The sequence below is a fragment of the Typopeltis vanoorti genome, chromosome 7 (assembly GCF_054136105.1).
Source record: "Typopeltis vanoorti isolate ZY-2024b chromosome 7, IOZ_Tvanoo_1.0, whole genome shotgun sequence".
NCBI classification, from domain to species: Eukaryota; Metazoa; Arthropoda; class Arachnida; order Uropygi; family Thelyphonidae; genus Typopeltis; species Typopeltis vanoorti.
The window spans coordinates 108,792,434-108,815,863 of NC_143555.1; positions in this window are offsets into that span (position 1 = coordinate 108,792,434).

The following is a 23,430-nucleotide window of genomic DNA, read 5'->3' on the forward strand; positions in this document are numbered from 1 at the left end:
CACACACACACACACACACACACACACACACACACACACACACACACACACACACACACACAGAGAGAGTCTATCTATCTATCTCTTATTTTTCTCAATTGCGTTTCTTTCGTGATCAGTTAAGTGGGATCGAAGCATCATTTATTTATTTATCTGTTTGTTTTAAGAAATATATTATGAAGATTGTATTTTGATTATTCAATCATCAAAGATATAATGTGAAACACACTTCCTGATGGCGTGCATTTGCCACACGAATTTCTTACTTTGCCTTTCTTTCTTTCTTGCGTGCATGTCACTCAATTGTTTACTCTCTTTCCCTCTCTCATTCTCTCATCATTTCTTAATTTTTTTCATTTCTGAATTCAATCTTCGAAGCAACCAAACTCTTCGAAACAGAGATCTGCGAAGCGAGTTTTTTTTAATAGTGGATCAACAGCATTTTCTGGAAAAAAGTATTTTCTGAAAAAAAGAAATAATTAATATTAATTAGTCAAACTGAAAATTGTCAGATTTGTTTAGTGTGAGGGGGAATGCAATTCGATGGTTGTGTGAAACCGAAAGGGGAAGTACTTTAAACGAAAGCAAGCAAAGAAAAAGTGATTCAAATGGGAAGAAATACGATGACCATTTTATATCGTGTCACTTTATATGGAGGATTACAAGTTCAAGCTTGATGCACTGAATTGCGGTGAGAAAATGAAACAGGAAATCGGGGTCAATGATTTTTGAGAAGCAGAATTAAAATGTAAGTGCTGAGCACTGCAATTAATTCGTCTAAACAGCACTTTCTTATAAAGGCATGGAGCAATAATTACCGATAAATCCATTTCTTATTTTCCGCCTACTTTTGTTGTTGCAAAAGAGCGAAGAAGACTTCCAAATAAATACCGCAATTCACAGTGAATCTCTTCTTCACTTTCCCTATCTTCTTAGCAGTTAAAAAGGACATTCGCTAAACGAATAAATGCAAATTGCATGATATTTTACAGTGTAAGGAAGGCGAAAATGAGCTCAGTCGGTATTGAAGATGGCATGATTTGGTTAAGATTTATTTTCAAAATTCCACCTAAGGTGATCTTTATAAAGGCTTTTCAACAGAAATTGAGTTAGTTGGTCTGATAATAATGCTTGACTCTTGAAGAGTTTGACTCTTTGAAGTGTTTGACTCTTGTTAAATCGGATTTTTCATCTCGTAAAACAACCAAACTCCTAAAAGGAGAATACACACATTTAAGAGACAAAATATATTCCAACTGACTTAGAAACAACCGAGTTATCTTACTGAATTAACGTTTCGAAATCAAGCTTATTTCAATACTCGAGGATGTTAAAGATCAAAGAAGTGAAATGAAAATAAAGTAGGCTTGAAATTTCGAAGTATCATCTTGGTAATTCAGTCGTTATAAAGAGCATCACAAGGGGAAATGTGCCGCTTTCAATACATCCTTTCAGTTCAAATCCATTATTTGTTTTTGTTTCAATGTATTAATGCATAAAATGAGGAAACAATGGCGGACATGAAATATTCTCCCAAAAATCTCGAACAGAAATTATTTTCAACTAATAGAACAGTATCATATTAACCAAGAGACATTTTTATCGAACCAGTAAACCATAAGAGACCTATCTGAGGGTGGAAAAGAACATTCCACGAAGAGATTTCCAGTGCTGGCGTAAAAGCGGAAGAAGAAAAGCACGCTCGGTGTGTTTGCACTTGCACAGTGAATGGGTGCTGGGTATCTGCTTGTATTAACAAGTGTAACAGAAAGTGGAGGAATGATAGTTGCAAGTTCAGTAAAGCAATGACCATTGAAGAACTTCTAGAATAGACACAAATTTGAAACACTTCTGTGAGATAGAGTTTGAAGCGAATCTGTAAAAAGTGAGATCGTCTATTCGCCATACCCCTCTCTTCTGCATAGTACAAGAATTTCTAGAGTAGTTTGAGGTGCTCCACCTCAAACATGTAATGTTCTAATAATGGGAGGATTTGAGATTTGCTTATTAGCAGGAGTTGCTTGGGTGTGAAATACCATCTTGAATAAAAGAAAATGTCTACTTTTTGGATGCTTAGCAAGCTCTTGATATGATGTGTTTTACTCAAGAGAGACTGGAGGAATTTCTCCATGGAGAGAGAGAGAGAGAGAGAGAGAGAGAGAGAGAGAGAGAGAGAGGTCTGGTAATTTGCGCATTACTAAAGGTAAAGGACTGTGAGCTTTGAAATATTTTACTAGAAAAAAAACGACTGAGATTTGGCGGTATTGTATATGACAAGAGTTTCCTCTCCCCCATTGAAAGTTAGAACGTTGATCAATGTTTGAGATACTAGTTGTCGATGACCTTCATTCTTCGGATTCTGCTCAATGCAAGGTTTGTCAATTGAGTATGGTGAATGGAGAATACTGTCATCTGCAACGCTGCGGATAGGATTAGTGGCGATTTAAAATAAGTCATTAATGTAAATGGCAAAGAAGTTAGGTGAAAGACAGATCGCGGAGGGTCTCCTGCGTAGGTGATAAATTTCGAAGATTGGAACTCGTTAACCATAACACGCAGTGAACGACGAGAAATGAAGCTACGAAATGAACGAACCACAACGACTGAGCCAGAAGAATCACTAAAGGATGGCAGTATGTTTATCAGGCCTCAATACCAGGCACACTCAAAATATCAAGATAGAAAGCATAAGTTGTTTCAGACCTTTCCTTCACACATGTCCACTGGTGGGTGATGGAAGTTGAGCTGTCCATTTTGAATGGTGAAATCTATACTGTTCATCGGTGGGACTCTAGGTGGTGGAGGACATTCTCATTATTTGGGAGGGGCTTTAGGTGATCCCCCCCCCCCCCCCACCCCCCCCCCCCCCCACCCCCCCCCCCCCCCACCCCCCCCCCCCCCCACCCCCCCCCCCCCCCACCCCCCCCCCCCCCCACCCCCCCCCCCCCCCACCCCCCCCCCCCCCCACCCCCCCCCCCCCCCACCCCCCCCCCCCCCCACCCCCCCCCCCCCCCACCCCCCCCCCCCCCCACCCCCCCCCCCCCCCACCCCCCCCCCCCCCCACCCCCCCCCCCCCCCACCCCCCCCCCCCCCCACCCCCCCCCCCCCCCACCCCCCCCCCCCCCCACCCCCCCCCCCCCCCACCCCCCCCCCCCCCCACCCCCCCCCCCCCCCACCCCCCCCCCCCCCCACCCCCCCCCCCCCCCACCCCCCCCCCCCCCCACCCCCCCCCCCCCCCACCCCCCCCCCCCCCCACCCCCCCCCCCCCCCACCCCCCCCCCCCCCCACCCCCCCCCCCCCCCACCCCCCCCCCCCCCCACCCCCCCCCCCCCCCACCCCAAATTTTCCCCAATCGGATAGTACGATAGACTCATAACTGAAAACAGAAGGAATTATGTAGATATTTACATAAAACATTTTGCTCCTGTCTACTTGAGCGTTGCTTGCAATTATGTGGGAATACTTTGGTTTAACTTAAACACTTTCCGCAGCTGACAGTGAATTTGAAGATATTTTTTCTATGGTTTTTACGATATAATTACATTTCTTCGAAAAATCAATTGAAGTAATTTTTTTTTCTTTTATAAATATTTAACCATTTATTCTCAAATTTAACCATTCATAATCAAAACAATTATAATAATTCCCTTCGTCTTCGAGAAAATTTGTCACTAAAGAATGATCACTTTTTTCTCTTTATTGTGTTAGTCGTATGTTTTAGTAGAATGTTAGAAAACATTCTGCGCATGTACTGTGGACAGCACATGCGCAGAATGGTTCTTGGGAAAATAGTTGGGATTAAGACAGCGTCACTGTATAAAGATAGTTAACACGAAATTCACTTTGTTAAGAAGCTTTGGTTTTGAAATTTTATTATTATGTGACACCTCCACGGACTCATCGATGGATGGCACCCACCCAAAAACTCTCCATCTCCACCAACTGATTTTCTTACTTGCTAGCGTTTATGAATTGTAAACATAATTTTTTACCAACTGTCCTGATTGAAACCGAAGTTAAATCACATGAACAAATTGTTGTCTATATCGAAATGCTAACTTTCATTAAATTCCATCTGCCAGAACGCAGTTATTGCGCTGCACAATTTTTCCTTTTTTGTCCGTGTAAGGCGAAACAACAGAAAATATATTAAATAGAGTACGTGTTTTAGTTTTGCACTTAAAATGATGATGTGAAACGTCTTAAATATAAATTGATTAATTTTTTCAAATTATTATTTAGAAATCCTTTAGCATTATTTATATAAACTGTAAAATAATGAGAATTTCGAAAATTTACTTTAGAATAAAACGAGTAAATTTTAGTTTTCCAGTACACCTCTAATAAAATTCAATTTATATTAATGAAAGCTATTCTGTGTGCTATCGATGACTATAGATTTTATAATCACCCAGTATATAAATTCATGAAAGAGATTATTTATATTTATACTACTATAATGAAGATGGCGGCTCGCGTGGTAGTGTTTAGTGTCGTGTATTATTGATGGTGAATTGTGAATTTGACGGTTATGATTTAGTGATTTATGCGTATTCATCAGTAATTTCAGTTAATTGCTTACTGCCATAAACAGGCACTTTATTTATTTTCCATCCAGGTAAGTCAATTGAAGTTATAAGGGCGATACGCTAGGCCTACTGCCGTTAGTATCGCCATTGCTGTATTTTATATCGCGACATCTTATTGCTGGTAGACACCTTAGGGTGTCTACGGGATTTGCTAGTGGACCCTCAAAAGTCCACAGGATTACTTTTACCTGCTCGGAACACCAGAGCAATCTCTACTCTTTCTCCATCCTTGACTTAACACATTTCCAAATATTGTCATGGCAAAACTTCTTAATGAGGCCAAATTCGAAGAAGTTTATTTTGAATTCCTCAGACTGGGAAAGCTGCTGAGTGAAAATTGGCCGGGAAAGGTTAAACTGTATGACACGTTTCCCCCCGAATGTGTCTCAGACGCTGTCGCTGAAGATCATTTAGAGTCGATGCCTTCTACTCCTCCAGACTTTGCAGAAGTGCGTGCTCACAAAGTCGTCGCTGAAGATCATTTAGAGTCGATGCCTTCTACACCTTCAGACTTTGTAGAAGTGCGTGCTCGCAAAAAGCGAAGAACAACAGAAGAACCGCACAATGACAACACTGTAATGGAACAGGATTCTCAGGGTTCGGACGCCGCTACCTCTCCCAAAGAAAAGGTGCCTCCGGTCATCCTTAGAGAAAAACAAAAGTGGGCAGCTTTACGATCCACAATGTCCAATCTGCATATTGGCTTCATTAAGGCCAAAAACATGGATGAAGGCATAAAGATTCAGCCAGCAACAGTGACAGACTACAGAAGGTTGACCAAGGAACTGGACAACAGAGGCATCCAGTATCATACCTTTGCGCTCAGTTCAGAAAAAAATTTAAAAGTAGTCCTTCGTGGTGTCTGTGAAGACATTGACACAGCAGAAATCGCTGCTGACCTAAATTCTCAGGATCTGCCACCAGTCAAAGTGAGCAGAATGTACAAAGCAGACAAAACTCCCATGCCATTAGTCCTTGTTGAGATTCACAAAATATATAAGGATATCTACAACTTAAAAACAGTCTGTGGTCTCATCGTCACACCGGAACCACTCCGTAAAAGATCATCTTCTGGGCAGTGCCACAGGTGCCAAAAGTTTGGCCATGCCCAGAATCTATGCCGAGCAGAATATAGATGTTTAAAATGTGGAGACAGCCACCCAACCAATACCTGCACTAAGCCAAGGACCACCTCGGCCAAATGTGCCAACTGCAGTGGCCCTCATCCGGCGAACTACAGAGGATGCACTCAACACCCAAAGAACAGACGGATGGAGGCAATCAATCAGCCCTCCTCCTACAGTACAAGAACACCAGCGGCCCAGACATCAAAACCGGAGACTCATCGACCACAGTCGGAGACCTCCAACCAAAAGCAAACAAGAAGTTATGCCGATGTGACCCGTACAACTAGGCCAATACCAGAACAAAATCAACCAAGAGCACCTAAAAACCTAACAGCTATTATCACGGCCTCACTAGCAAACATGCTACAAACTTTTAGCCTATCAAACCCTACTGAAACCTCCACTAAAAGATTTCTTCGTGAAACACAGGTCATCCTCACAGCTCTCATAAATGAATAGTAACAAACTCATTCCAGCATCTCTTCAAATAGTTGCTTGGAACGCAAATGGCCTCAAAAACAAAATCCTGGAACTCCGTGCCTTCACATCTAGGTATCAGCCAGATGTTATTCTAATCAGCGAAACTCATCTAAGACCCTCAGACAACCCTACAATAAGGGGCTATCACCTATACAGAAATGACAGACTACTCTACAGAGGTGGTGGCACTGCCATCTTCATTAAAAACTACATTAAGCACCACTCTGTGAGCATTCCTTCAACCACTAACCTTGAGATCACAGGAGTGGAAGTAGTCACCAGCTCCACTGGCAAACTGAAAATCTACTCAGCTTACAATCCTCCCCAAAAATCTCTACTTCACTCTGATCTAAATGCCATCTTAGGCATCAGAGGGCCCACCATTATTGCCGGGGATCTGAATTCCAAGCACCCTGCCTGGAATTGTTCAACCACAAACAAGAATGGTTGCATCCTTTTCAATTACTTAGGATCAAGCAACGCTGTTGTGGCAGGCCCCACCGAACCAACTCATCTCAGTACGTTCGGCACTGCTGATATCCTGGATATAGCTATCCTGCAGGATATTAAACTTCAGTACAGTATCATTTCTATGGATGAACTATCATCCGATCACAATCCAATACTGCTGCAGCTGGGAAATCAGGAATTCCTGTGTCCTCCTTCTCACTCCTACATTGTATGGGAAAGACTGTCAGCCGCACTCAAGGATCATATTGGACCTGTTCCTCACATACACACAAAAGAAGAAGTAGAAACTGCAGTTACAAATCTCACACAACAAATTAATTCTGCTATAAAGGTAGCTTCCTCCTACAAATCTGCCCGCAAGCCAGATCGTTTGCCTGAAGACATCATGAACTTAATCAGAGATAAAAACAGAGCTCGAAAGAGATTCCGTAACACGTGTGCACCACAAGACAAAACAAATCTAAACAGATTAAATGGGGCAGTAAGAGATGCACTGAAAGCTCACAGAGACCATGTATGGGATGAAAAGTTATCCTCCATTTCACCTAGTGATCACTCCATCTGGGGACTACTGAAAAATACCAAAAACAAAGGCAGATCCCTTCCCCCAATATTAACTGATCAGGGCCTTGCTCACACAGATGTGGACAAAGCAGAGGTTATAGCGCACAGCTTGGAAGAGCAATGCAGGCCTTCGTATGGAAACCTTGACTTTGACCACATACATAAGATTCACAGCAAGGTCAGACACTCACTCAAACTTCCTATCACCAGCACTGACCATATTGCATCAACGTCACCTGCTGAGATATATGACATTATTAAAAATTTAAAGAACAAAAAAGCTCCTGGACCAGACGGCATTACTAATCGTGTGATTAAACTTCTGCCCCGGAGGGCAGTAGTGTACCTGACCAGTATAATAAATGCAATTTTAAGATTTCACTATTTTCCTTCCACCTGGAAACTGGCTGACGTAATTCCCATACATAAGCCAGGCAAAGACTCACACCTACTCCAAAAGTATCGTCCAATCAGTCTCATCTCAAATCTGGGTAAGGTTGCAGAGAAGGTCATCCTCTCACGACTTCAAACCTCAATAAATGACCTAAACATCCTTCCAAAAGAACAGTTTGGTTTTAGGCAACACCATAGTACTACCCAGCAAATCCACAGAATTGTTGAATACATCACAACCAGCTACAACTGGCGCCAGTGCACAGGCGCTGTTTTCCTAGACTTATCCAAAGCATTTGACAAAATCTGGCATTTTGGACTCCTGCACAAGCTTATCTCAGCCGGCATCTCACCTAAAATGGTTCATTTAATCCACTCATATCTTCAAAATAGATCAATGCAAGTAAAAATCAACGGTTCTACATCCTCCCAGCGCCACGTCTTTGCTGGAGTGCCGCAGGGATCTCTGCTGGCTCCATTGCTGTTCTCTGTATACATGTCAGACATCCCACACAATCCGATGACTTCCATTTTGGCCCTATATGCAGACGATACGGCAATACTAACCAGATCTCTCAGACCCCTTTTCATTACCAGAAAGCTTCAAGAAAACATTCTAAAGCTGGAGGGTTGGTTCTCTAAATGGAGATTGGAAGTCAACCCCCAGAAAAGCTCAGCCGTTCTTTTCTCAAAAAGGCCAATGTCTCCTGTAGGAGATCTGTTACTATTCAATATTAAAATTCCCTGGCAGTCAGAAACAAATTACCTGGGTGTAATTCTCGACAAAAAGCTATCTTTCAATCAACACACCAAGTCTGCATGCACAAAGGCTTCTAAAGCCGTAGCACAGATCTATCCGCTAATTAATAGAAATAGCAAGCTCAGCAACAGAATCAAATTGCAGCTATACCAGTTGACGATTCGTCCTATAATCACCTATGCCTCTCCGGCCTGGAGCCACACCTCTAATGCTAACATCATCAAAATACAGCGAGTGCAGAACAAGTGCCTGAGAATGATTTTGAATGCCCCGTGGTATGTTAGAAACACTCAACTCCACAGAGACACAAATATTCCCTATATCTTCTCTTTTCTACGATCCTTAGCCACCAAGTTTTTCCTAAAGACGTCCACACATCCCAACGATTTGGTTCAACAAGCTACAGCATACGATCCAACGGACATATTCAAATACAGAAGACCAAAAGCTATATTGGCCTCCTTTAGTGATGCATAATCTCCATGCTCAATCAGGGCGAGCATTCTGCTCATAAATTTTACCTTCACTGCAACCACAACAGATAGCGGGGAATATGAAAAGCATCTTGCTTCACCCCTAAAGACATAAATGTCAATTGTCAATTGTCGATGACTATAGAGGAGAGGAATCAATCGACCGTGAGATGCGGTGATTGATTCATTCAATCCAATACCCTTGGAGGGTAATGGATGGCAATGCTGTAGCCAATGAAGTTCTCACTGAGGCTCGGCTATTGCTGTTACCCTCCTGCCATGATCAGAGCTTTAATAGCTCAGCTCAATCGATGACTATAGAGGTTGAGTATAGGATTCATTCAATCCAGTACCGTTAGAGAGTAATGGATGGCATTGTTGTAGCCAATGAAGTTCTAACTGAGGCTCGGCTATTCCCGTTAACCTCCTACCATGATCCGAGCTTTAATTGCTCATTAACACCTTATCCCTACACTGTCCTCTACAGATAACGGGGAAGATGAAAAGCATTCTTGCTTCGCCCTTTTAAGCCAGTCCATATAAGGATCAATGACGATAGGGAACTATTTTTCATGGTCATGATTAGATTTTGATATTTGTCTCAATTTAAGTCCTCGTATTTTCCAAAAAGCAAGCTTTACGTATTTTTTTCTTTTTCAATCTAGATTATCTTACAGAGTTATCAAACTAGGTGTTCAAAATCTTTTTCTATACATTTAACTAACGAAGAAAAATCCTCGGCGTTTGAGAGATACACGAGTAGAAAATCTGACAATAGAAATGTGGATGTATATAAAAGTTACCACAAAAGTCCGCCATGGTAAAAAAAAAGAAAAAAAAAGGATATTTGAGTTTTAGAACCATTATACCTTATTCTTCGAAACATATTAATTTCAGAAACAAAATTTAGGTCCTTTAACTTTTTTGATACAAGTAATAAAATATATCCGCGCGTACCACTTTTCTCATTAGATCTGGTTGGATGATCCAGATCTCTTTCTCTCTCACACACATACACATACACACACAATCTGATTACGATCCTTCTTCTTTCGTGTCCCCCTTCTCCACTTCAAAGCTTCACTTTCCATGGATGATTTTTTATTCCATGGTGGTCTACGCCTCGAAAACAAGAAACCCAAAAATGCGATATTAGAGCAGGGCAGTCATTCGCTTAATAAGGAAAAAAAATTCAGAATCTTGAGATATCTCTGAGGGCCATTATAGAAAAATATAAAAGAAAAGGCGTTCAGATAGAGAAATGGGATATCGTGAAAATAATGAAACGATTAAAAAGAAGATCAACTTTTCTATTGTTTAAGGACAGCTAAGAAATGCATCTTCATTAATCTCAAATTCGGTGGTTATCTTTAACTTAAGTTAAGTTTTATTTACTTCTTAAATACTAAATGAGGTGGACAAATAACTCTCCTCTCTCTCATCAGAAACAAGACTAAGAGTCTCTTCATAAATAATCTAATATAAACAGTAATAATTCAAATGTTGTCAAAATATTCAAATCTGATGGCTTTGAACTGCTGTTAATATATAATTTAATTTATATTTTCATGTATCTAGACTGTGCATCTCATTGGCTTATCCGTTATTGTAAACTGTTTTTTTAGTTTCCTAATAGTAATTCACTGGTTCTCGCCAGAGCAATGAAAAGAGTGTTTTGTTACGTATGGTTTCATTTCCATTCTTGCTTCTAATAACCACCCAATTATCTCCATTTTCTGAAATCAGTTATCTGAAAATGTGATAAGAAACGAATATCGAAATACTAGTGTTTTCATACTAACTAGTTTGTTTTTCTTTATAAAAGTATGTGTATAGGCTATTCATTAACTAATAGAATGATTTTGTCACCTTTCTCTTTGGATTTAGAGAAACAGTGTGATATAAACTAAATGGAATTAGAGCAAAAGATATATTGCGGTGATCACACCACATTTTTTTATTATTCAATTATATAAAACACTGAAATAATAGTTCCCGAAAAGTTTCGTTAATCGTAGGATTTACATCTTCAGGGGGTAAATAGTATAACTTAAATGTTTAACAAGAGAATTAAGAAATACAAATCATAACCGTCTGACTATTCATAAAACTGAAATAACAGAATGCAGCTATATAACACTATTGACGTTGAACAATATCGAACGATGTCACGTGTTCTTGTTCTCGTTCATACAGTCCGAGCTCAGATTGAGGTAGATTTTTTATTAGAGCTGACCACACTTGATGGAGAATTAAACCTTGCTTTTTATTGCATTGGGTTCGGTTTTTTTAGCATATTAGCAGCCTCTTTAAATTTTCTTATATAACTGTTGTTTTCTATGTATGAAAAGGATTTTATGCCAATCTCCACCATTAGGTTTATGTAATGGTGGAGATTAACGCACTCCTGTTTGGTCTGAGATAGTTGTGCCGATCATAGCAACCCACAGTGAAACTTGCTATTTCTTCAGGAACTCCAAATTCTTAATCAATACTTGCTAGTATACTGAAGGATCGATTCGAGATTTCTGAATGTTGTTAAGGTTTTACTGCTTAATTGCAGAAAACTGTCGTGAATTGACACCTTACTGCAGTGTATATTTTGCAAACTACTCAATGAATTTCTTGTTTCCATTTACTATTTTTACGTTTATCTTGTTGTCATTAAACCAGTGGTTGCTCTTAAACTCGTCGACGAGGGGAAAATATTTATAAAAACATTTCATTTGCAGATTTCTTAACCAGAAATGTTTTCTACCGGAAGCTTTTTTTTTAATGTACAGGCTTAATAGGCTTGTTTGTTTTCGGTAGTTATTAAAAAGAAACTATCCTGCCTGCTCCGATCTTCTAATTTGAATGCGTTTCATCTTGTGAATAGCAATGTAATGTGCGTCTTTCATGTTGCGGTCCTCCCATGGAAACCTATATTTTGAGACTGTTCTGAATGCTTTGTTGCAGATTTGTGTTATATTCAATACCCAGACTCTTGTCGGCAGACGAATGGCTGTTTTTACATATATTCCTATGGTCACGTTCGTTGAATTTGGGAGGTCGTCCACTGCAGGTTGTACTTTCACTTGATTCTCTGCACTCCCATCTCAGTACTGTATCTTTTCACTGCGCTTATAAAGAAGTGGACTTTCAGCTCATAAACTAGGCAAATGGCTAATTAAGAAAGTTATTAGAAGAAGAAGGAGAACAGATAAACCTGCATAAGTTTACTCATTATGTATCATAGTTTAAATAGATTGTAAACTGGATATAAAAATTTTAAAAAACATTAACATTTACTATATATATCAATAAATTATGAAATCACAGTTTTTTAATAATAAACGTAAAGCATAAAATATAATAATAATTACACGATGTATCAGGTGTGTCAAAGACCGTCCATGGAAAGTGCGCATGAAAATGATGGATAAGAGGGCGAGAAGTGTTTTTTTTTTTTGTTTCGGTTGAGGGTGAAATGCATCACCTACATACTTAGGTGATGCATTTCATAATGAGTTTAAGCTCCAGTAAAATAGACATTTTACAGGCAGGAGAGATTTTCCGTACGTTTGTGGAATTTTGTAATATATTACACTTATTTCACATTGTTATGATGTGCCTCATGATGGTTTAAAAAAATTCGCCATCGTTCAAGGGTATTCTGTTTACCAGGCAAAGGAGACATTATAGTAGCATCATTATAAGCAGGATCATTCTTTAAGTTTGCAACGTAAATGTCCTGATCTCGATAAAACTGCTCTGTGATTCCATAATAAATTAATTATTACGCTTTTGGACACGTTTATATTAAGTTACTTTTTCTTTGATAATGTCTTCTTTTTAATGTTGTTTGTTTTTATCTTAGATGGTGGTTCTAACCACTCCTAGTTTTGCATATTACCTTCCTTTGTTTATTTTTGTTATTTTATTTATTTTTACTAATTTCTTTCTGGTTTGGTCATATTTATTTATTTATGTATTTAAAAGTTCAAACGTTTCGTAATATTTTATACAAAAATATATTAATATTAAAATAAAGTGTTGAAGGGTTAATGAATATATATAGTTCAAATTTAATAAAAAAATAAATAAATAAAAAATCAGCTAACGCCTTTTTATTACCGTATACGGGAGTAGGCGAGGCCATTTAGCACTATCCAACTTTTGGAGACTGAGTGGGCAGTACAAACTCCACTGGTACTCAATCAGAGACAGATGGCCCAAGGCTATCACTAATTAAGCGGTACGCAGTGAAGAGAGACGGCTCAAATGTGCCGCCATCTCGTGGTCCCTAACCCTAACACAATATATTTAATGTCTGAAATAATTTGGGTTCTACGGTCGATTTTCTTGAGTTTACAGGACGAAAAACCTTCTCGCCCATGCCAGAGATCGACTAACTCGGGAACCGGTCGAAAAAAGGCTTAGAAAAATTTCCTCGAGTCGCCGACTAGACTCGAAACCAAGCCTTCCTTCTTGCGGCCAAGCGCGGTGGTGTGCAAACGCCATCCACTGAGCTACACAGGCTCTAATTTAATATGTTTTGTAAAATTCTTTCAAATGTTTAAACCAAAATTAAATTTTTATAATATTATATAATAATAATTAAAATTATGAGATTTTTGTGAAGATAAACATTGGATGTACTATTTATAACAAAAGTTGTACTATAATGTTTTATATCAGTGTCAGTGTTTTTTTTTTAATTACATTTTGTATTAAGAGAAAGCTATGGGATAATGCCTTCCTATTGTTGAAAAAATTAATAAAAAGAACATTTAATTTCTAAACTTATTAAAGAACAAACCTTATGTAAATAAATATTAAGAAAACTATAAATGGCACAGCAGAAGAAATTCAGATGGATGAGTATAGAGACAGTGCGATTCGAGGCTTCCCTTGAGATGAATCTGTCTTGTATTGAACTGAAAATGGTGTGGGGGCAGGGGGGTTGCCAGGAACACACTTAAAACAGAAATAACTGAGTTTTGTTATTAATAATGGCTTATGTAATTATAAAGAGGTGGCGGTAGATCAATAAAACTACTCAGGATTGAATTATATATAAATGTATACAAATCAAGTGTATGCATGTAAGGATATATATATATATATATATATATATATATATATATATCCTTATTCGTTGGAGAGGAGAGCTTTCTTAAACCTATACAACATTCCTTAATTTTTCGCTGTGCACGGAGTGAAATGTCTGGCAGGCAAACAACCGGAAATTCATTTTATATATTCGGGATATAAATTCGAGATGCCTTTAACAACTAGATATACTTCAGTTGCGAAAGCGAGATCATAAAATCATATTTTTTGATAAATTGAAAAGTCAAAAACTATGTAAAGATTTTAATTAATTTTTTCTCTAAACTATTATTTTACTACGCAGTAGTTTTTTATTTATAATTTTTTTGACATCATTCAATTCCATTTCCATATGAACACCTGCAGAGTAACTTTAAGAAACCCCCGAAATGTAATCCTCTCAAATCTCAACAACACCCTCTTGTAAAAATATATTTAAAAATCAGTGTTGGAAGCGAAACACACGACGATGTGTGCTTTGCGAACAAAATACATAAAAAAAAAATTAAGAGCAAATGATGTGTTCTGAAATTGTTTTTATATGAAATGGATTATAAAATAAAATACAAAAATCCAACATATAAACAATAAAATAGTACGGCCCTGTAATATATTACGTGCATACATTTAACAGATATGCTTCCGGATTCGTGTACAAGCAGGATTCTTTCTGTTCTTTCTTGCATATAGAAAAATATTGCATCGTTTACATAAATGCCCTACAGAAGCTCTAATAAAATTGCAATGTTAAAATCAGTAACTCGTTTAGCTAACCATTATTTTATTTCTAATTTTTTCAGGTAAATCACCGATACAAGAAAGACAGACATCCACTTTGCCATTGCCCAGGCGTTTCGTGATAAGTTAGAGGATGATTCCAATTCATATTTGGAACAAGTGCAATCCATAGAATACCTGATCAATGCTGGAGGAGATGTGAATGATACGTCAGGACCGGATCTGATGTGTTACATTATTAGTTACATAATGAAACATATTAGTTACATTACCTCAAAGACATCCAACGAATTAGCACAGCTCTACCCTATGATCAACAGACAAAGTAAACTGGACACGCAAACAAAATTAACAATTTACAAGATGGTAATTCGGCCGATTATCACTTACGTTTCCCCAACATGGAGCCACACCGCAAATTCAAACATTCTAAAACTGCAGAGATTACAAAATAAGTGCCTGAGGATGATTCTGGATGCCCCTTGGTTTATAAGAAACACCAAGATGCATAGAGAAGTTAATATCCCTTGTATCTCTTCCTTTTTCATAAATCTAGCTGAGATATTCTTTACCAAGACAAGTAACTATCCAAACACGTTAATCAAGGAAGCCTCGGAATATAATGAAGAAGAAATCAACAAATATAAAAAACCAAAATGTATCTTAAGTTAAGCTGAACAAAACTAACTTCACTGCCCACAATGGGCAAGCATACAGCTCAAGCACTCCATTCAAAATTCTTTCATTACAAGTCAAAGGGGAATATGAAAAGTAAATTTTCTTCACCCATCTAGCCAGAAATATTAATGTAATGTATGGACACCTCCTGTCTGGACTGTAATTTGTGACGGACAATTTGTAATTCGCTCTGTTACGTTTGAAAATGTTTAAAAACTCTCTGAAATACGACAAATTGTGAGTAACCTGGACAGCTGTAAAGATGCCCGATTTGCTAAGTTAATAAACCTTACAAAATTGAATATTTGTTTGCTTCGGAAAAGGAGAAAAATAAATTATTTCCTATTTCTGAAATACAGGTTCAAAAACACTAGATTTTCAGAAATATTCCTTTAAATCACAAATTATCTTTTTTTTCTCTTTATTAGGCATTTTAATTGCATTTTTGAAATCAGATTCTTCTAACGCACGACAGAAAAAGTAAAAGTAAGTAAATGCTGCTATTTATTAACGGACATGAATAGAGCGAAACAACAATTAAAATGTACGGAAAGCAGTGAAATATTAAATAATAAAAATACTGCATCATGCACTATTAGGATTGTCCACATTTTAAACGAATATTGTAGTTGGAAAATTTAGATTCGGATGGAGAATACTGATTAAAGTATCTTAAAAAATAAAGATAGAGCTGATATGATTTCGTAACAAAAATATCCAGAAAATTTAGCTTACCGTCTTGATAAATAACAGTGAATTTACAAAATAAAATGTATTGAAATCATGAAAATCTTAAGTAATAAAAATATTGCATAATCGCTGGAATTATTCGCAGACAGTCAGCTGCATTTTCTTTCTTAACAAAAACAGCTTCGAACCTAAAGATGTACATATTTCTTGAATGACGTCATATTAGCAGAAGAATATTCAAAGAGTTGTTTGGGAACAGATTAAAATTCAACCCCAATGAAGACTTATCTCTCTTTCGTGGCACTTTGTGATTGGCCAGGAAACGAAACCGAAACTTTAGGGGGACTGTTCAGCTCCAATTAAATGAGAAACGCAAAACGTGTCACAGCACAATAGGAATTTACAGGATATACGGAACTTTCTTCCAGGAAATCGTTTATATAAAACAAAATATGGAAACACAAAGGCGAATGACAGAATATGGAAATTTGGAAAACATGCAAAGAAAAAGAACTTCCAGAATTCGTAATCTGGCAGTTTGAGGATTAGGAATTCTGAAAGTTCTCGAATCCTTGCGTTCCTTCTTGCAGGATGAAAAACACAATATAAACTGACGGAAAAAACCCTACAGCCTGCACCCAATAACCGCTAACTTGGCTATGGCTGAGGAAAATCTTTCATCTCCTCATGTCATCGAAGGGAATCGATTCAGAATGTATATGCGACCATATACATTCTGCATGTATATGGTTGCAAAGCGAAAAGCCCCTAGGATAACCTCAACAGATACCTCCAAAAATTGATCGTTAATTTTTTGTGAATTTGTATAAGTTGTTGGATTCAGAATTATGTCTTCAAATATCGTTTAAAGAATTGTAAAGTTTTGTCTTCAGGTTCAGGATGGTTAGTTTATAAGTCACGTACTAATAATGATGTTTTCATACTTCCATTACATAGCGTCTCCTGAAACAACGCACGTAGGACGAGGTTTATTGTTGGCTATCGTCGATGTAAATCCCCATTTCATGTAGCCTTCTTGATAATTTCGAACTTTCTTGAACATTGTTTTCTTAAGTTTCTGATCAATGTTTTTATCACTTAATTTGACTAATAACAAACTTCTGTGAATAGGAGATTCAATCGTATCTTTTTCTTGTTGTTCGTCTGATGTAGAAGTACTATTATAATTATCCTCAATTCGCAGTTTCTTTGGAGGAAATGTTTTGAACCATTTATCCATTTTGCAGGGTGAATTTGTAAAATTTAAATATAATTCATTTACTATAGATAATATCAAATACATAAAATATGTAAACAATTTTGATAGTATTAATTCACTATTTCTAGTGTAAAAGTAAGCATATAAAAGCGTGGGAATTGCACAGCAACAATATATACTAAAATAATCGTTAAACGTACTACTAATAGTCAAATAATTAATACAACTCTGGTGTCATCTGTACATAGCTCGATAACAAAGCAATTTTCATTCTCCAGTTAATGGGCTTGTCAACACTGGGATGCTCTATAAACGATGCCAATGATAAGAAGTAAGAGATTTCCTCCCTAGTTTTAAAAAACATGACCGCTTTGCCACGGACGATTATGTGTGCAAAGTCGCCCATTTTGCGCGACTCGCAAATTTTAGTTTACAGGATCTTTGTAACGTCTTTGTCTATATAAGATATATGTTTAATTGATGAAAGAAAGTAATATTCTTTATCTTTAGTTAATTACTTAATTTTTTTCTATCAATATAAAACTATTTTGATGTACCTCCACGATCGTCTCGCGTACCACTTGGAGACCACTACAATACACTATGCTATACACATTTTCTGTTGAATGACTGACACAAAAACGTGTGTTTATGCATATATGTTATGAGTCAACCGAATAATAGGTCATTGTTCATAATGCATTGCCATTATAAATAATGAGTTAAACCTGAGTTATGAGTTAACCTCGTAAACTGATAATTATTGATTAATTCATTAAAATGGCCAGGGATCATGAATATAGCTACATTCCCTTCCGAGAATCTGATTTAAACAAAACTGCGCTGTTTTTCATTAACAATTTCAAAGACATTATCACTTCCTTAGTGAGTTATTGTCGAATACGATGATTTTTTAAACATATGAGTGTCTCGGCAAGGTTTCCTTCACGTCTCGCGACAAAATGAAATCCGAAGAAACTCTCCTTTCTCAATCCTTAAAGCGTCTAATACTGCCAAAATGGTAACACTTTGCTCGACAGATGATAGCATTATTCATATTGACCCCTTAGTATGATAAATTAAGATAAGCTACGTGATGTTTAATGCGGTGCCCGATTTTGTTTGTCATTATTAATTTATTATGGTCGGGCATTATATATATAGTGCCTGTACTAATCATTTAGTGCATTATATATATATATATATATATATATATATATATATATATATATATATATATATATATATATATTCCTGTAATGTCCGCTTTGCCTGGTAAACATTTATACCCTTCAACGATGGCGAATTTTTTTAAAACCATCATGACGCACATCATAACAAAGTGAAATAATTGTAATATAAATACAAAATTCCACAAACGTACGTTTATTATTAAAAAACTGTCATTTCATAATTTATTGATATATTTAGTAAATGGTTATGTTTTTTTTTATTTTATATCCAGTTTACAATCTATTTAAACTATAATACATAATGAGTAAACCTATGCAGGTTTATCTGTTCTCTTTCTTCTTCTAATAACTTTATTAATTAGCAATTTGCCTAGTTTATGAGCTGAATGCCCACTTCCTTTTAAGCGCAGTGAGACGTTTCAGTACTGAGATGGAAGTGCAGAAAATCCAATGAAAATGCTACCTGCAGTGGACAACCTCCCAAATTCAACGACCGTGACTATACGAATATATGTAAAAATAGTCATTCTTCGGATGACATGAAATGTGTTGCCTGGGTATTTAATATAACACGAATCTCAATTTTATTTTTCGGAGTTCTGACTTATTTTAACTCAAGATCGTAAGAGGAATATTAGAAAAGAATACAAAAAGTAATCGCTAGCTTAAGCGACATTTTACACGATTCTTTCAACTCACATCCCAAACACAAATTCTAATTTTGCAAACCTCTCATCGCAGTAGAAATCCTTCCCCTCGAAAGTAAGAAATGACCAAATGATCGAATTTCTGACTTCTTCTTTGAATATTTAGCACAAAATTAAGATTTATTTTTGATTTCAGAATACTCAAAATGAATGAAAAGATATATATATATATATGTATGTATGTATATATATATATAATTGAAAAATGAGTTTTCTTTTTCCAAATATAAACGAAATGTTTTGAACTGCATTTCAGAATGACAACTTTCATTTCTACTGATATTTACTATTCAATTTGTTTACTTATTTCTTCTTGAGACGGGAGTTTTGTTAACCGGTTCATTTTTGTTTCTGATTTCAATTTCTGGTAATCCCTCTCTCTCTTAATTATTCGCTTTATTGTTTACTTTGAATTTAAAGAAATGATTGCCATATTTGTAGCTTTCTACACTGCACATTCGGTTGAAAGAAATTTTAACAACGTCTGAAGAATTATTTTATTTTAATTTTTTTTTTAAATTTTGGACGCAGTAATAAAAAATTTCCAAACGGATTGAGAGGTAAGATTAATAAATGGCAGGAAAAGCGTACTGCTGATATCAAGTTGGTTTCTCAACGACAAACGGTGTTCTCAATTCTATCAGTTTCCTATCTTGTTATGCTTAGTTTTCGGTATTAGTTTTGGATAAATCAAAACAAAGATATGTGAGTTTTGCATATTGAGAGATGTCATACGATTTTTTTTTATTTCTGTATCTCATGGAAATTCGTAATATCAGTATTAAAATAATTCATTCTTTACTGGATCCGATTACTTGTCCTGTTTCGGTACTTGAAAAAAAATGCATTAACATTCGAAAACTAGAGATTGATAAAAACAGATATGGAATGAATTTCCCGATTGCACTGTTGTTCTTCGCGCGTTTTAAAACGTTCCAGAGCATGTGGAGAATAACAGAAACAGACTTCGTTACTGGGTTGGATAAGCTGATTATGCTTGTCGAGTTGAATTCACACTCGCAATACTACTAGCGAGTTTCAGATGAAGAAACTAAGAAAATGCGATCAAACACAACTGTTGGTACGGGATAAAAGCTGCGTTTGGTTTGCTTCGGAATAGGAAAATACATTTTTCCCTCTTTCAGAAATACAGACTGAGACACATTCCTCTTTCAGATATATTCTTTTCAATCATAAATTATATTTTTCCACGTTATTAGCCATTGGAAATCAGATGGTTTCATTTAGAAATCAGATTATTCTAAATGTACGAGAGAAAATCAAAAAGAAAGTAAATGCTGTTATTTAATGATGGACATGAAAAGAGACTACAATTTAATGTACTAAAAGCAGTAAAATAATAAATAATACAAATACTGCATCATGCACTATATGGCGTATGCATTATTAGGATCGTCCAGAGCATAATCGAATATGATAGTCGGAATATTTAGAATCATCTGGTGAATGCCGATTAAAGAAGCCAAAAAAAACTGTCTTCATAAAATACAGTGAATTCTTAAAATAAAATGTATTAAAATCATAAAAATCTGTAAAAAAATTGCACCATCACTAAGATTATTCGCAGTGAGTCAGCATCATTTTCAATCTTAAACAAAAATAGCCTCGAATCTAAAGACGTACACATTTCTGAATGACGTCATATTAGCAGAAGAATATTCCAAGAGTTGTTTGGGAACAAGATTAAAACTCTAATCCAATCAAGAGTAATTTCTTTATCGTGGAAATTTGTGATTGGTCAGGACACGAATCCTAAACTCTTCTGGGACTATTTAGCTTCATTTAAATGAGAAACCCAGTCCTGTCACAGCACAAGAGGAATTTACAGGAATATACAGAAATTTCTTCCTGGAAATCATTGATATAAAACAAAATATGGAAATACAAAGGCAAATGACAGAATATGTAAATTTCGAAAATATGCAAAGAAAAAGATATTCAAGAATTCGAAATTGGCAGTTAATAAGAGCCATTCAGTGGAGGAATATTGCGCGAATGGACCGGCTTTTGATGGAGGGAGCAGATCCAGATGTTCTGTACAGGGGAGTTCCCGTAATCTTTTTTGCTCTTAGAAGAAGGTGTTCTCAACTAGGTAAATATCTAAATCCTAAATACCTCTCTACAAAAAAACAGAAAAATTGTTCCTTTCTCTCTTTGTAACATACGAGTTATTTGTAATGGCTTCGAACCAAAACGAAAGTCTAAGCTTATTATGATGAATATCAGAATTAATTTGGAAGCGAATGTTAAATTTCTCTCTTTGTTTTTTTAATAGTCGAATGCCTACTGAGATGGGGATGTCAAATGAATATACAAGACAGAAGAGGTTTGACCCCTTTGCATCTGGCAACAAGATTGGGCGACGTGGGATCCGTGAATTTATTACTGAAACACGGAGCATACTTTTTCCTGAAATCATTCGCAACTGGAAACACGCCCTTGCACGAGGCATTTCGTGGAGTTGACGATAAATGGGGTAAGTACACATTTTATTATTCTTTCTTAATACGAATTATTATCCCAGTTTTGAATTATGGATCATATATTTATTATGTTTAATCTTGATTCATGTACACAGCGGTAGACTTCCCCAACAAGCTCGATTTAAATTCAGAAAATCACAGGCACATAACTCTAAACCGCTTTAACATTGTCGGAATTCAGAAAATGAGAGACATTTAATTCAAAACCGCTTCCAAATGGTATGAATCCTACAGATTTACCGTTAGTTGGAAATCTTTTGCTCACTGAAACAATATTGTTTTCTGCGCACAAGTTTCTTTTTCTGCGTGTGTGTGTTCTTCAAACTTAATTTAAAATTCGCGCGAATTCACACAATTACAGAAAGCTAGAAACAGACACTTCAACTGATGTCTGAGTTATGTTCATTATCTTAAGAGGAAACAGTTATAATGGTGCTCACCGAAACTGATCGTACTACTGTGCCGCCAATGCCTAATTTGGAAAGGGTTACCAATTGATTTCCTCTAAGCAGTCCCAATGCAAAGGGGCACAAAGGAATTCATGTGTTTTCTCACTATTAGTAGCTAGTTCATAATCCCTAATTTCGGTGGCCATCAGCAGATGTCTTCGGTTAACTCGTCATCTGTCTGAAATGTAATCCTGTAGATTTTTCAAGATTCTATTCACTAATATCCAGACACACTTCTCATCTGGTTGAGTAGCTAACCGCTTACCTTTTCTCATCAAGTTGATCTTCGATTTCCTGGTCAAAGACGTTGCCTTCAATTCTTTCTATGCGCGCAAACTATTTCATCTTTCTTCGTAATGATTACTGCTTTTCTGCTGCTGAACTTCTAACCAACAAATCTTCTCAATGATAATGTTCCCCAGATCTTCTCATTTTAACTTTTTCTACTGCAGATAAAATATTTCTCTAGGTAGGATTAGGTTAAAGATCTTACCCCCCCCCCCCCCCACCCCCCCCCCCCCCCACCCCCCCCCCCCCCCACCCCCCCCCCCCCCCACCCCCCCCCCCCCCCACCCCCCCCCCCCCCCACCCCCCCCCCCCCCCACCCCCCCCCCCCCCCACCCCCCCCCCCCCCCACCCCCCCCCCCCCCCACCCCCCCCCCCCCCCACCCCCCCCCCCCCCCACCCCCCCCCCCCCCCACCCCCCCCCCCCCCCACCCCCCCCCCCCCCCACCCCCCCCCCCCCCCACCCCCCCCCCCCCCCACCCCCCCCCCCCCCCACCCCCCCCCCCCCCCACCCCCCCCCCCCCCCACCCCCCCCCCCCCCCACCCCCCCCCCCCCCCACCCCCCCCCCCCCCCACCCCCCCCCCCCCCCACCCCCCCCCCCCCCCACCCCCCCCCCCCCCCACCCCCCCCCCCCCCCACCCCCCCCCCCCCCCACCCCCCCCCCCCCCCACCCCCCCCCCCCCCCACCCCCCCCCCCCCCCACCATCCATATAGTTCCTACACACAAAAGATTACTTTGTAAGTGTGCGGCCTAGATATTTCCCCTTGGTTTATTAATTTAATTGTTATTTAGTTTAAACTAGTCCGGAAAACCGTGCTCTAGAGAACAAACATGGAACTATTTCAAGCCACTGCAGACTTCGCTTCCAGAAAGCAGGGAGGTCATTTCATATCGGGCGATGAATTCCTCTCCCCGACCCCCTAAAGAGACAAACGCCAATTTCCAAAGAGGAATTCGAACCCGCATCCTGTTGGTTAGAGATCTGATACTATAACACCACTATATACTTTATAT